General features: G+C 35.7%; 1 long non-coding RNA gene across 2 annotated transcripts in view; it reads right to left on the bottom strand.

The window, feature by feature from the left end:
* The window catches only part of LOC110351669 (uncharacterized), a 49,417-nt gene that overhangs the window by 9,652 nt on the left and 22,895 nt on the right, over positions 1–16,870 (bottom strand). For both annotated transcript variants that reach the window (XR_011808450.1, XR_011808451.1), the window contains exon 3: positions 2,981–3,082. This is a non-coding gene — a long non-coding RNA (uncharacterized lncRNA). The remainder of the gene's footprint in view (positions 1–2,980; positions 3,083–16,870) is intronic.

Here is a 16,870-nt window from a genome sequence, read left to right as displayed (position 1 = left end):
CTAGGCAAGACAGGGGAAAGGTAAGTAGAACTACTATTACCTCATTTTGGAAATAGGGAGCTCAGAAAGATTAACTGCTTTGCATTGTATATCATTCATCAGACTAGTGAGATTCAGTTCCTTTATCACAAGACAAACTGTCTTCAGAGTTCTGGGTTTTCTGACATTTGTTTCTTCACCATGTCAGCTCGCATAAAATAGTTCCTCAATTCTAAGGAAAACTTAGCGGATTTTTTATTCTTTTTGATTGTGAAGGGGATTAGGAGTTTGGGTTTTTTACTTTTGTGTGTAGTGATTCATAACATCCTGAACACACTCTGAAGTAATATGAAACAAATGTTAATGTCAGTGTCACAAGCATCATCAAATGTATTAATTGTGTTCTAGGATAGTGTTACAGAATAAGATGGAACGGCTGGAGTCCAGTCTTACTCTCACGGAATTTTTATTGGATGAGACTCAAGCTGTGCAATGTCAATTCATTTTCTTTCTCTCATCTTGTCAATATTGACATAAAACTTTTTCGTAAGGATTATAAGAATGATAAGACCAACTAATTGGGGGGGGGGAGAGAGGAGAGGGGTCTTTCATTACCAGCACAAGCTGTGCTGCCTCATAAACAGTGAGTAATCAAATCTAATAAAGATAAACCCTTGAATTCCTGCTGCTCTACGGCAGCAACACACTGTGAAGGCTTCAGGCACTAGTTTGGGGGAGACCGAATACTAGCATATGGAGGGACTGCCAACAGCCATGCAGGAGAAAAACAAAGCTGAACTCCTGCATCTCTATTTCCTGCTGCCTCTCTCCAGCCTTAGGCTGCAAAGCCATTTCAGATGCTGATTTTTAACAACACACAAACAGTGAAAAACAACCTTAAAAATCAGTCCTAGCATACAAAGAGATTCTCTTTAAAGGAGACAAAGGGGGTTAAAAAGGGACAGGGAACTTACAGTAAAAGTGTGTAAAGTCAGGAATGACATTTACAGCACCATGAACTGCCTATACTCTACAGAAATAGAGTTTAAGTTTCAACTGCAACTCTTGTACATATGCAATAAATAAATAAATAAATAAATAATCTGACATTTCTTATTATAAAACCACATTTCTCTGATAAACAGTATTTTTCTGCCATTTCTGATTTCTGTAAGGCAGACTGCATGATACTCTCTAATATAGAAATGGTGAGGACCTAATATTCTGAAATTTGAAATGGTTTCAAAATCTAATTTAACTAAGTCCATAACCATGATGGATAGGTGGATGAATATGGATGGATGAAGAAGAGATAAAGGAAGAAGGGAGAGAAAAAAGGAAGGAGGGAAGGAATTTTGAAATATATTATAATAAATGTATGGCCCCTGCAACTCCATCTGTATTTCAATGTGAGTTGTAAAACTGGAAGTTGATTTATTAAAAAATAAAACACAAGAACAGAAAGAGAAGAGATGAGCATGGTCCTGTGTTTAATCATACAAAATTACAGGAAAAAGTTTATTGTGACAAAAGTGTGATTCAAGCTGGATATCCCTATTCATAGTGAAGCACTGAAGCAAATTATTTAGTAGGCTGAGTGTATCCATCACTGGACATTTCCAAGATATGCAAGACAAACATCTAACTATAATGACACAGATACAATTAATCATGAGTCTTCAGGAAGATATCTATTCAATGTTTTGTCCACTCGTATTCACTAATATACTGTTTATTAAATGTCCCCTTTTCAGAAACACATGCCATAGACATATTTAATGTTGTGCCATCACAGAGTCTAGGTGCACTGATGCTTTTTCATTTATTTTAGCAGAGAAAGGAACAGCAAAATGCAGTTCCATTTCTGTTACCTGTCTTGGCCTTATTTTTTTTCTTTTTTGATCCATCAGTTTATTTATATTGCAATATGAGCAGCAGCAACACAGGTCAAGTGTTTACTGTTCAGTTTTGTAAACCTAATAACTAAATGACTTGGTATGAAGAGAGATGATCTTGTGTAATACAAAGGAGGCTTTCTCCACATGAAGAATTGCATGAGAAAAGATAAAATGCTGGAATACTACTACTTCAAATACTGTAAGGCACTTAGAAGCATGACTTTTCAAATATTCCTGAAAAATAGTCACTGTTCTGTGTTATTAAATAAAAGTCTCAGAGTTGGCAAAAACAATTTCTAAGTGCAAAACCAGCCTTGTTTTCAGTACTGCGAAAAAAGAGTGAAAACCTTTTTTTTCTCCACAAAAATAGCAAAGTATTTGAATGTTATCTTTTTAAGTTAAATATGAAGATTTCATTTGCAAGCCTAATAAACCTCAATCTAATTGAATTTCAGAGTAAGTAGAAGAAGGAAGGGTTACTAGAGAAAAAAAAAAAAAAAAAAGCCAAATCTCAATCAAATTAAAATATCTATATTAAACTGTCTTTGCTTATCCCTAAACACTGGTACCTACTTATCAAGTCTCTTTTACAAAATACATCAAAGAAACTGGAACACTGCCAAATCTAGATACACTCAAGCAGATACACTTGTCTACTCTGAAACAAGAAGTAGAGGATTTTGTGGGATTTTTGAAAGACATTACATCCTGTAATGGCACAGAAGAACATAATGCTTTACATTATTACAGAGGAGTGCCAAATGAATTAGTAATCATTGGATATTTATTCTAAAGAGTCACAAGAAACTCATTAGCAATCACCTGCCAGAAAAGCACAAATTCAAAAATTTGTCACATGTATTAGATGTCACAGTATATATGAAAAAGCCTAAGTTATTTGCAGTGTGGTTAACCCTGTGCTGACCCACCACATTATAAATCTGAGTTATTTTCTACCTGATATGCTGTGTGCCAGCCACTGAAACAGACAATTGATGCAACAGCTTGTGTGATGTTGTTTGTTCAACAGAGACAAGAAAGGGTGTTAATTATGCCTGAAAGCAGAAACACTGACACCTAAGCAAATAAAAATAGCTTCTCACCTGGCAGAAATCTTGATAATTTTCCTGGGATTTTATGTCTTTTTCTATAAGATGTTATCAATATTGATCAGACCACTCTTCACCCTTCACGTTTCCACAGGACTGCAAAGAAGACAAGATTCGTTTAGCAAGTAGAAACATTGAGAGCAGAGGAAGGTTCACGTAGCTCAGAAGTGAGTGCTTTGCTAGGGAAGATGCTGTCAGGGCCCTAAGGACTCTAATGGGCCTTGCTGTCTCTTCCCAGTCCCCATGGGATCCCCCCACCCTGTCCATGTCCCAGGACCTCATGTCACTCTGGGACTGCCCCAGTGAGGCCACAGCAGGGCCAGACTCCAGCTTCCTACAGCCCTGCTCTGCCTGGACATGAGCCCCCCTGAGTCAGGCCCACATCCCAACAAGGCTTTGACCAGATAGGTGCCTGATGCCTGGGGGTGGGACTGTGCCAGTGCCCCACCTTCCCAACTCCTGGCTGGGTGGTGGGACAGTGATGACAGAAATGAGCCGGCAGTGCACACTTGCAAGTTATCACCTGCATCACTCTTACTTAAACTCATTTTTATGTATAAAAAAAAGTACATGGAGTATAGGATTGTTGACTCAGTTTGGAGATAGATGTTTGGGCCTACAAAAATTCCTTCTCTGAACAAAATATTTAATCTACAATGCATGAATGTTGCATTTTATTTATTAATAATGTAAAGACTTAAACCTAAATACCTAACCTTCAACCTAGTTGAAGGCACAATTTCAAAAGTACCAAATCTGATATATTCACATTGCTAGATATTTCAACTCAATCTTAAATTCAGATTCAACTCTTCCTTGGTTAAAATACATGATTGCCAACAGACCTTTAAATTCGATATAATTCAATAAGTTCAATATAATACTATTAAACTTGAATAAAGTGGAAAATAGGAGAGCTATTTGGAGAAGTATGTATAAAGAAAGCACTTTATTTATAATCCTACATCACTATGGTTAAATGCCTTTAATGTTGTTTTTTTCAAAATTGTCCCCATTTCACTCTGTAACTCTGTTTTCTAAAGAGTGATGAGAACATGCTTCCAAGCAAATATCTTAGAAAGATTTTCATAAAAGCCCCCCTCACTGACTTCAGTTAGTATCACAGTGCTGTGAGTTTTAGAATTTCAAAACAGAATTTGATGCAGCTGTTCTAACTCAGGCTGCAGCATCAGAATTAAAATAATAAATAAATAAATAAATAAATAAAAATAAAAAAGCAGTAAGGTTGAGATTTAAGGAAAAACAATTTATTTTCAGATCAGATACCTGCTGCTTCCAATTCAGATATTGGATAAACTATCTGAAATGAAAGCAGCAGACTGCAATTGAGTGTTTTTCTAACATTTTCTAATTAGAATCACCTAGTTCAGTGCATCTCTAACCAGAATCACCATTACTTCTTTTCCTGAGCAGGGTGACCTGACAAACTGGAGGTGTGAATGTTGTCAAGGAACATCACAGCCTGCAGATAAGAAATGAAGGCTTTGAAGGAACTGTGGACACCCTCTGGGGAGGAAATTAGACTTGTGAACTTAGAGAGGGGAAAAAAGGCATACAAATGGTTTAAACAAGAACTGAAGACAAAGGTCAACAGGGATGTTTCCAAATGGAAATCACCTACTGTGGAAGAAATTAGTTTTGAACACCTAACACAAATCAATGGAGTAGATGGAAAACATTTTAAATTATTCGTCTTTGTCAGGAACTCCTGGTTTCTATCTTCCATGGCCTCTTCTGCTCAAAGTGTGTTACTGGAAAAGTATAACCTGAGATGAACTGCAATCTAATAGTAAGAGCATAAACACAAGAAAAAAAGCAAGCATAACACATCTGAGCAAAACTCCATTTAGCCTGGATCACAAGAGGCCTGTATTAAATGCTTGGTAAGGGAACTCAAGAATAAAAAATGCAGAGATTGCTACTTTCTCTCACTACATTTGTAGCTTCTAGCAGTCTGCTATAAAGAGATTTTTTACAGTTAAAAGCTACATCTGCATCCTATTTGACAGCCCTTCTGTGAATTTGTCTAAGAGTGTTTCAAACCCATTTACACAGATAGCCTCCACAGGAGCCTCTGGTGATGAGCTCCAGACTTTCCTGCTTGCTGTGTGAAAGAGCACTTCCGTTTCTTTGATTTGTACCTGCAGCCTGACCATTACATCTGATGCTGAATTGGTCTGTTCCTGTGAGAAATAAGGGATAATTGTCCCCTATTACCTTTCTCCATGCTGTTCATGTTTTTAATACTTCTATCCTATTCCTCCTCAGCTGTCTGTCTTCCAAACCAGAGAGTTCTCATCTCTTGAAACTCTTTTCGTACCCTACTGGGTTGGGCTTGTATGCCATTAATGTTCTTCATATCAGCCTGTATGATGCTGTGTTCTAGATACGTGACCAAAGTGGTGTTTATAACACACTAATGTTTTAGCTGTAGCTGAACAGTTCTAGAACAGTGCTATGGCCTTCTTTGTTTTTCACTCCCCAACAGTGGAAGACAGTTCACTTGGAGAGGCTGGAAAAACATCAGGATATTTTCATCAGGATGATTCAAAGGCACCCCTCCATAAGAGGGAAAGAAAAAGGTACTCTAACATTATCATATACGTTTGCCCTGAAACATGTAGAAGATTTAGTGATTACTTAGGAAATAGAGGAGAGGGGACATACCTTTCTTGCATGAGAACAAAAGGAAGAATTAGTGCCCTACGTGGCCAGAATAACACACATCCTCACAAAGGTCCAGCAGAAGTGTGAAGTAGGATTTCCATTTACTGAAGCTTTGTTCAGGTTTTCCCGATATCCTATGCTTTTCCATGTGTCTTATATTTTAGTATATTCTTACCTTGCCAGCTGGAACTCAGTCTCTGCTCTGTAGTTCCTCTCCATGGCTCCCAGTCCCTCTTATCATTGGAGTTGTGTGCCAGTTTTCTAGCACAGTAGAGGTTATGTTGAACTATTTGCAATGATAGCTTACATGGTTTTGCCAGGTGCTCCACAGTTTCATATCTGAGTTACCCAAAAGATTTCTCCTGAATGTCATCCAGTCCTGGAGAATTACCTAACTTTTCTGTTTGGCAAAATTTCTCCAGTACCAACAAATTTATCTAAATCCTCTGACCTCTCTGCAGTAAAGAAGAGGGAGCCAATGAGAATCTACCAAAGCTTTCAATAGTAGCCAGATACAAAAATCTGTTACAGTTCTCTGCTATGTCTGGTTCATACCTGAGTACCCCTGTTATACCCTCATCATCAAAATTCCTGTTTGCCTTTCTACCTCTGATGAAGAAATAAAAAACTTCTAACTAGCAACTTGAGCATTTCCTGCAAGCCACTCTCCAAATTCTGTCCTAGTTTTCATACTTTGTATTTATACTTGAGCTGCTGTGTTTCATAAGCCTTTTCTTCTCATTTACACAAGCTTTTAATTTTTTATATTGCTGATCTTTCTTTATAATATCTTCCTTAATTTTTCTATCAAGTCAGGCAGGTCCATTAAAAATTTTAACAACCTTAGCTTGTGCATTTTGGGAGTTGTTTCTTTTTTTTTTCACGCATTTATGTAGTACCTTTCCCCAACAGATATCAAAGTGCTTTAAAAAGGAAATAAATGGCATTAACTCTGCTCTTGAGAAAGGGAAACACGAGCAGTGAAATAGCTGTCTCTAAGCCTTTCAATAAACCCCTAGAAGACCAGGAGTAAAAACCTCCCTAGTCCCAATAGTTATTACACTGCATACACCAATAGGTGGAATTCATATGAATGTTTACACACTGTAATGATCAGCCAGCCAGCCATCTCACCTTTGCTTTGCAAGAAGCCCTTTACAACCATACATGGCTTAGTGGTCATTAACAACAATGCAGATAAGCAAGAAAGTAAATCTAGGATAGATAACAAGATCAGTAATGACAAGAAAGGGAAGGAAGGGAAGATTTGCAACAACCTTCTTTCTAAGCTAATAAACAATGAACTCTAATGGCTAAGCCTGGATGTTGAAAAAAAACACATTGAAGTTTCAGTACCAACTGAGAAACGGTGAATTCGGGTTTGCAGCATTCTTTGGTTCACAAAATAAACTTAAATATTGCTCAACGTGCAATCTTTAGTAAAAATTAACTGTAAGGACCACTTGAAAAAGAGAGCATATAACAGGGGTTTGAGCTAAATGACAAGCACTGATGGCAAACTTATGAAGGTACACTGAAATGTAGTGAAATTCAGTTTTAAAACAACTCATTGGACCTCATTGTCTGTTACATGAAGGTTCCTTCACACTGCTTGGCTGGAGAAACATCAGTAAGGTGAATAAGAATAAAATTTATTGGCAAGAGGTAATCCTTTTCACTATCACTTAGTCCAAGCAGTTCAGGTAATCACTTCAGTGTGAGATCTATTATAACTCAACTCCAGCCTGAATTTAAATACAAGCAGCAAAGACAAAGGAGGCAAACTAAAAAGAAAGGAGAAAACAATGCAGCAGGTAAGGAACTCACATTTAATATTAAAAAATAAAAAATAAAATTAACAAAAAAAAAGGTAAAATCTGGAAACAGAAAGAAAGGGAAAGACTAAAGCTGTTCACACAGATGTAGTAAACACATTTGCATCTTGACACCACTGTATACAATTTTATGCAATATACAAATATATTTTTTCCTAATATTATATACAGTAGAGTTCCAATGTCAGACAAGCAAACAGAATGTCAGAACAAAAGAGAAAAATCTATAAACTTCTCTTGTAACAAAGTGTGTTTAGGTATAGTTTTTTTTGGTTCAACCCAATTTAAAGAATTGCAATCATTACAACAGATGAAGTCATTTTTCTGTGCCAGTGTAAAACTGCTAAGAGTATGCATACTATTCATTTTTAGTTCTTCCTATAACTATTTTTCTTTCCATGAGGCCATTTAAAATTGAGTCCTGAATTTCATTGTTTCTGTGAATTCCTATTCCTGGCAAACATTACCACATACCTCATTGCAACAAGAGGTAATGAACCACAGTATGATTTTTAAAGTTTTGTATTTTTAAAAAATACTTGGTATAAATCATATCTTGAAGTTTAAATCCAATTCAGACTATAAACTATTGACTTTGAGACTGCATGGCAACAAGAATGCTTGTCTGATACATCGCAATAATTACTCCTTTCCATTCTTCATCATGGCAGCTGTGCTGAAAGGAAAGACCATAGCTGATGGGGCCCATGGGAGAAAGTTGTTAAACTATTCTCTACTCATTACGAAGCCTAATGCCTCCCAGATTACAATGCAAAATGCATCTGCATTAGATGACATTCTAGTAATAGACATGCAGAGTGAACCAAATAGCTCTTCCTAATGTCATACTAGTGATTTCTTCTTCAGGAGTGCATGGCATCAACATGCACATATAGTTTATTCACTACAGTTTAGCAATTTAACACTAAATTATTCGTAGCAGTTGAACTGGTACTTTTGATATATCCAATAATACCCCAACATTGTAAGTGACATCCATATCACTGGATCTAGGAGCACGTCCGTGTTCTCAGATCCAGGTATTCTAACAAATACTCACCTCCATCCCAGTGGCCCAGTATGTTCTTGGCCTCCATCTCTGCAGCTTCTAGTTACCACACAAATAAAATGAAACCATGTAGGCTAGATGGGAGCAGTAGAACCCTTCAACAAAATGTCACATCAAGGCAATGGAGGACTGTGAGTCTCTCACACCTGCCTGCAAGAGTACTGTGAGAGTAGTGGATTCATACAGGCTTAAAACTTAAAACAGAGATTTAACTAACTACCACTCAGCAAGGTTGTTTCTGTTTTTGTTTGATTGATTTTTTTTCTTTTAACTAATTCATTGTTAAAGTTTGCCTAAAATAATATCTTTCATATTACATTTACTATAGTAATTTAGAATCTTTTACAGAATATTCAAGGATCACATATTCCAATTTGTGTACCTCTACATCAGCTAAAACAGAGATGAGACTTAGGAGGAAGCTTCTGTGTCATTTTCTCTTTCTTGTTTGTTTGTTTTTACAGAAACATTTCATGTATCAAAGAGATCAAGAACAAATAGCATACAGTGCCGATATCAGATTTGTTGTTGTTGTGAAACTTGTAACTTAATAAAAGCAACCCAACCTACTAGAAGGGATTTTTTTGTTTTGTTTTTGTTGGTTTTTTTCGTAGATTAGAAGATGTACACCAAGCTTTCACCTGCAGTGAATTTGTGCTGAGGAATTATAAACTTCTGAAAATCATAGTGTAAATAACTGTAATGGTAATCGTAATGTGATTGATTAACTGAGCACTGAGCTTAAAAACCTCTGTATTAGACTGGGTAACTCTAGAATTTCCATCAGCACAGAAGATTCCTTATTTGCTGCCTTTTTTTTTTTTCCTTTTTAATAGAAAATGAGAGTTACGTGGTTGGTTATTACCTGAAAATAGTATGGAATGTTAAAATAAATGCACAAATGCAAAAATAGTCAATATAAGAGCAAAAGACTTCCACCCTGTGTTTTAAGTTCAAAGGCAAATACAAGAGGTTAATCTGTTGTCATACCTTGTTAGAAACTTGGGAACACCAGAAAGAAAAGAATGTTAATAGTAATCAAGCTTAAAAATAGATTTAGAAAATAATACTGAAAAATCTGAGACCAAATGGTTCCTCAGTTCAAGATTTGCTAAAATTTAACATATGAGTGAAAAAGCTGAAAAACTATCCCATACATGCATTTGGGTTCCACAGGAGGCATGACTCCCTGTATTCACAGAATTACATTTTTTAGTATTGTATTTTAGAAAGAAAATAGAAGCAGTGTATCCAAAATAAATGGGATTTTCAGTATTACTATTCAGCAGCAGAAAGCAAATGGAAATAAATCTGACTGGAAAAAAAAAAAAAAAGTAGGGGGAGAACTCTATGGAGTTTTACAAAAGTGGTTACTGTAAAAGGCAATCTGTGATCAAACAGGTCTAGAGGAACATCCTTCTAAATGCACGCAGGATCTGACAGTGCAGAAAGGATGCTAATTTTAAAGATGAAAACAGCATTGGAGTTGAAGGGGGAAACAAGATTGAGATGGTTTAGAAAATCTCTCCCATAGGAAACAAAATGTTGGTTTTCCTATATGTAATTCATCATCCTACCTAGTTATTTATAGCTATCACAGAGATCTGGTAATCAAAACAATCTGGATTGATTGTTCAGTATGAAGCATGATTGCCTAGCATAATGTCATGTATTGCTTCATTGTTCCCCTGATTAAGAGCACTTGTTTGTTGAATATTAGTAAAGATTCCCAAACGTAATGCAATTGGAAGAAAACTGTCAAGAAATATTTTTAGATTGTTTAGCTCTAGCAAACGTGGATGAGTCAGGGAAAAGTAATTACTTATGTAACTAATTCTTTTTCAGTTCATTTTCAGTAATGTAATTCAAGAAATTCTATATATCAAAAACACCTCTCCCCCTCAAAAAAAAAAAAAAAAAAGAAAAAAAAAAGGAAAAAATATCATGGGAAGGGACAATAACATGGAAGTGTAAGATTGTCTTTTTTTTTTTTCCACTCTTGCTCTCATATTCAACCAGATTTTTTCTCAAATCATTCAAAACAATTAAAGGTGATATGGTGGTGTGTCAAGTTTGGTAGATATATGAGTAGAGATGTACATATACACAATATAATAAAAAAGTGCTAATGGTGATGATAGCTGGTAATGAAGCCTCATTATGACATATTAATGTGTCTTATCATTACTACTCCTTTTGACTTGGAAGTAAGAAGTGTTTTCAAGAAACATACATAACCCAACCTGAGGTCTTGCTGGAGGCAGGCATTTACCACTGAATAGCAACAGCTGTTGGCAATACAGGTGTTTCATTTCAGTTTTACCAGTAACTTGATAGCAGTCAAATAGCATTTGTGTTTAGGGAGCAAATTTTCTTGATAAAGAGCAGAGACATCAGTTTTACCACTACAAAAGAAGACTTCAAAGTATTTTGATCTCTTCTTAGATCCTAGCACTTGCTGTAGTCCAGGGCTGCTCATAGATTCGATTTCTTAAGGGAAGCTTATAGACACAACTTTAAAGCCGTGTCATCACTAAACACTCATTAAATTTGCAGATCTAAACAGTCATTAAATTCTGCAGAACAAACAAAAAATGGTTTAAGTATACTTCACTTCCTCCTATTTACAGGACATAAAGGCCAAACCTTGGTCATGCTGACTTTAAATTGTGACTTAGATACTAAAAAAAAAAAAAAATCATGAAAAGTTTTACACTTTACTTTTCTGTAAAAAGAAAAGTAAAAAACCTTCTAGTTGACTGAGAACCATGGAATGAAATTATATTTTCTTTTTTAGTTTGCTTAAGTTTAGTAATGAGATTGCTACAGTTAGAGTGTATGCCTAATCACATATTTAGCTAAATTAGAAAAAAAAAAAATCCATTAGCCAGTCAGAAGGAATCCAGCTACACAGTAAAAATTATTAGTAGAAAAACACATACTGAAATATTTGGATTAGCTTGAACTTGTATACAGTAAGGACCCTGAGTGAAAAGCACCCCACAATCTACCAAGGAAAGAGAGGACACATGCTGGAGGGAACTGCTGATTGACAGGTTATTTGTTTGGGTAATTTTTGTATTCGTTCCACAGTTTTCACACATGTTCTATAAAATCTCTATTTCACAGAAAGTCTACCCTGGCTTTTCTTGAAGCTGAAAGGGTTATATGGAAGGAGAAACCGGAGGGAAGGTAGAAAGCAGGTTATTAATTTTGTGCCTGATTGATATAAATAAGAAAAGTCAATTCACCAAAAAAAAAGTATTGATACTCTTCTCCTATATTGGTACAGACTAGCAGTCACACATATTCCTATTATAAAAGAATTGAGAACGTACTAGAAATTATGAAACCTGTTTGTTTTGTAATTGGTATGTATCAAAATTTATGGCATGCTTTTGGTGTTTCAGAGTATGTCAGAATGGTATAGATTTTTTCTTTTTTCAAATTGTCGCTGAAATCCATTGTAGGAACTTTCCAGAGGGGAAATCTAGCTCTCTATTAAGCCAAAGATGAATACAACATTATCAGAAGGTTCTTAAGAAGCCATGACCACATCATATGCAGCAGAGACAAAATGTTCCCATTCTGCCCGCCCTTTAATACCTGTTCAAAGAGATTTCACTGTGTCAGGGCTGCTGTCCTCTATTCTTATAACATGATAATAACTAAGAAAAAAAAGATAGTCCTCACATTATGACCTTCTCTGTGTTCCTTTAATACAGTTATGTTCTAATTAAACCACATTGCTCACGTCTTGTCTCTTCCTATGAAGCTAGGCCAGAGCTGATGTCATCTGGAGGTGTTAGCTATAAGTAACAACTAGCAAAGAACTCAGATTTCACACAAGTAAATAGATCAGGCTAGAAACTGGAATTGAACTCCTGAAAGAAATTTGGCCATTGTGGTTTCAGCACTGGGGTACCTAGAAATTAATCACCCCAGTCTGAAGGGACTCTGGTGCCCTGTGTAGTGCACTATACAGTCAGGTGCCTCTGTTTAGGTTTCAGGATAACCAAACTACTGAATACCAAGAATGAGAGATTCCTATATAACTCTGTCTCTCATTTTACCTCATTGTCACAATGGGAATAAAGGGATTGACTTAGATGCCAAATCATGCTTTTGAGCACACAGATAAAAATAACTGAAAAATCACTCCTATGGCTCATAACCACCTTTTGTATACTGAACGTGTTATCACAAGCATATTTTGCTAGCACAGGAGCCTGTGATAGGACCTGTTTTTACAGCTTCCTGGAATGAAAGAAGGATTGGATCTATTGTTAAGATTTTCTAAAATCTCTAAACTTTATCCCCATCATGTTGAATTGCTGAAGTTATTTTAATATCTTATTTATTCAGATGTTTTTCTGGCCAACCTGCACAGCTATGCGTTTATTTTCCTTGGCTGTATATTAGTTATGTTACAAATCTCTCCCAAAGAAAGCCCACTTCACAGAAAGCTAACCTCGTATTATCTTCTATAAAAGGAAGGGGTGAGGTAGATTTACTATTTCCTTGCCTCTAGGACAATGCAACATTTAAATTCAGCAAAGCTTTTCAATGCTGCCTCATAAAAATAAACTTGATGAAATACTTAATATCTCTAGATTCTAAAGCAAAGTCTGACCTTTTTGTTCTTCATGTAACTTTTGCAGTATTTTTGCAAATTCTAAATAAAAAGGGACACTGGGAAAGTTTACTCTAAAACTTTGCTGATATATTTTCTTTTGGAGGTATCAGAAGACCTTAGTAAAACATCAAGATGTGAGCAAGTTGCTTGGAGTGTGTCCACACTTCTAAGTACCAAGAAACATAAATACTGAAAAAACGATCTACTGTTTCAGCTGTTAGTAGTTTATATGAAAGAAAGTTGTTATTCTTCTTGAGCTCATTTCTGTCTAATGAAAGCCTCAAACCTTTCTCTGTACACTGATTACAGAATCAGCTGTGGCTTTCCCACCAGCTCAGCAAAGAGGTAGTATATTGTCAGGAGACACAGGTGCAGGCCAGAAGACAGACTATGAATCAAAGCTCTGGTCCTTGTCATATGTGTAAGCACTGCAAAGGCTAGGGACAGGGGAGATTAAGCCAGGCTACTCGGGGCCTGATTTAGTTCTATATTTATGCAGGCTTCATGCTACTAACTTATATGAGAAAATATTTATGCCTCAATATTTATGTACTTTATGTCAGCTAAATTAAGAGGGGCAATAGTTGCAACTTAAGTAAGTGCAACACAACAGAATGAAATAAGGTCCTGTTGTAAAGTGTCTGATAACAGCCTAATGTAGTATATTTAATAAAGAAAGGAATTATTAAATCCTATCTGAAATTTAAGGCCCGTTATTTGAGTGTATGTAGCTTAGTTACATATCTTTAAAGAAAAAAAAAAAAAAGCATTATATTTTGACATCACATAAAATAGAGACATTGAGACATTCAAAATGGCACAGAAGAGGAAAAAAAAAAAAAAAAAAGGAGTGAGGATATCGTAGTTTTAAGACTGGGATCTGAACCAGGTCATCCTGCCACTACCAGCATGATATAGAAAGCACACAAAGACATGCTGTGGATCTCTTGATTTTCTGCAGACCACTACAGTGGCTGCTGAGCATTTCATAGAAGATATCTTTTAGAATGATCCCACTTAAGCCCAATTTTTGAGCATTTTTAAATCTTGTAAATACAAGATGATGAAATGGAACATAAGAATACTGAATGCTGTATGAAATGTTTGTTTTTGTGAGCCAGAGGAAGAAGAAGAAGAAAAAAAAAAAAAGTGGTTTGAATATAATAAGATATAATACAAATTCTTAGGCAAGTTTGTGCGAAAAGTTGTATTTAAATTTCTTTAAGAAATGAAGGACCTGTTTTAGTCAAATTCTTCTCTTTAAAGTATTAACTTGTGAAACAGAAACATAAAAAAAGGCTTTTTCCATGGAAAGAATACGTAAAAATTATTTATTTGTAGAATCATAGGATAGCTGAGATTGGAAAAAAACTCTAAAAACTGCTAAGACAAACCAGAGTCAGCAAAAGGAGGTTGCTCAGGGCTGTGTACAGTTGGATTTTGCATATCTTCAAGAATGGAGACTCCACAGCTTCTCTGGGAAACCTCTTCCAACGTCAGACCACCCTCATAGTAGAAAAACTTTTTTATTATGTTTAAAAGGAATCATGTATGTTTAAAAGGAATGTACTGTTTGTGTTCTTTTCTTTTCACTGGACAACACCAAGAAAAGTCATTTTTATTCCTTCCTATCAGATATTTTCACATATTGATCAGATCCCCTTGAGCCTTCTCTTCTCCAGGCTGAATGACTGTGGCTCTCTCAGCCTCTCCTTGTATTATAAATTCTCCAGTTCCTTGGTTATCTTTATGGCCTATCATTGGACTCAGTCCAGTAAATCTGTAGCTGGCTTATACTGGGAAGCCCAGAACTGGACTCAGTACACCTGATGTGTGTCACCAGGGCTAAGTAGATCAGAAGGATCACATTCCCTGGCCTGCTGACAGCACTGTTCATAAAAGCTTCCCCAGGTTGGTGTTAGCTGTCAATATTAAATGTTTACTTTGTTTTGCTTTTTTTTTTTTCTTCTCAGGTACTTGTTAATATTAACTGTGTGTTGTTGTCCTTTAACTTTCCTGTGGTCCTTTTTATTAATAAGCTAAAAGACATAAAATTGAAATAATAATTAAAATAATTTCTATACACAGGAAATGGCCACAGATAATGTACTACATTTATTTGTGAATTATGCTGTGGTAGAAATAGAATTGCTTTATATGGGCAAAACCAATTTTTGACAGGTGTTGTGAGACATTATCATGGGCAAAGTGCATTGTTAGCAGAGCATATGTGAAATCACAGATTATAACTATATCTGATATTGATTAAATTGCAGTTTGACATTCTATCCACCCCATCTCACATCTGCGTAGTATGAATTTATCTACCAATCATATAACTGTGACGTTATTATTTTTGAAGAAAGAGAAACTTGTTGGTACTGCCTTGAGTCATCTTTCCTCTTTGAAAATATATGAAGAGATGTAGGTAAAGTTTCTCTCTACCTGATTGTTTCAAAAGCATTAAAGCAAATATTTTCCTTACGAAACATGTGAAACATGTTTCGTCTTAATCCTAAGGGGTGAACAAATTGTAGTTATAATATCAAAGCATTAAGAATAATTATTGCAGTAGAGGATTTACTTTATTTTTACTTTAACTTTGCTGTTATTTTTTTCCCTTTATGATTTCATCTTTAATGTTTGTAGGTAATAGCATAGCACATGTTTCATCAGATAAGAGAAATGAATAGAAGAAAGATCTTGAAAAAAGGGGAGTATACACATGACAGCACACAAAAGGCTCTTACATCTTACATTCCTCACTTCTCAGCAGCAGGGAAATAGAGGCTGGATGTACTGTAAGACACTATTGTAGCTGAACCTGTAAGAATCTTCATTAGTTTCCAAAGAACTGCTGCCCACTGGAGGTTGATATGAATCACCCTGGTCACTTGTTTTGCATACCAAATGTCTTTGGTTTTGATTGCTTGGTTGGTTGGTTTGGTTGTATTGTTTTGGTTTGCTTTGCTTTGTTTTGTTTTCCCATTGGGGCTGACTTGGCTGAGCACTAATACTGAGCTTTGTCACTTCCACAACCTCACCGAGATACAGTCAGGTTAAATAAGAGGTAGACCAACACATTAAAAAAATAATAATAATCAAAACCAACCAAACAAACAAACAAAAAACACTTATAGAAATGCTTCACTGCCAGAGTTTGTAGCTAGTGTACAGTGAAACTAACAAGCCAACTCTTGGATTTAAAATATTTAAAATTTCCCCAGTGATCCTGTCTACTAATGCCTTTACTGACCAATGTCATCCTATGGTGTCTCTCCTCCACTCACTTGCTCAAGTGAGAACAAAAGAGATGAGTTAGAAAGACTGATATGTATCAGGGAGCCTGAATAAAGCACACTATGTACTGTAGAACAGAATGCCTACAAGCTCTTCCTTGTTGTTTTTTTTTTTGTTTGTTTGTGTTTTTTGTTGTTTTGTTTGTTGTTTTTGTATGTTTTTGGTTTTTTTTTGTTTGTTTTAATATTGTGGCTAAAACAGGTATGCTCTCACTACCAAAAATAAATTGCTATACTTTCTTCCTTACAGCACAAGATTCCTGCTGTATAATGTATTTTCTTGCCTCTTTCCCTTTCTTCTTTTACCAGAGGGTTCTAATTCCCAGCCAATTTATACTGAATATAAGAATTAACCTA

Source organism: Anas platyrhynchos, chromosome 3, assembly GCF_047663525.1.
Source record: "Anas platyrhynchos isolate ZD024472 breed Pekin duck chromosome 3, IASCAAS_PekinDuck_T2T, whole genome shotgun sequence".
In the NCBI taxonomy this organism is placed as follows: domain Eukaryota; kingdom Metazoa; phylum Chordata; class Aves; order Anseriformes; family Anatidae; genus Anas; species Anas platyrhynchos.
The sequence above is the reverse complement of the archived record's forward strand: the minus strand, read 5'-3'. Positions and strand labels throughout refer to the sequence as shown.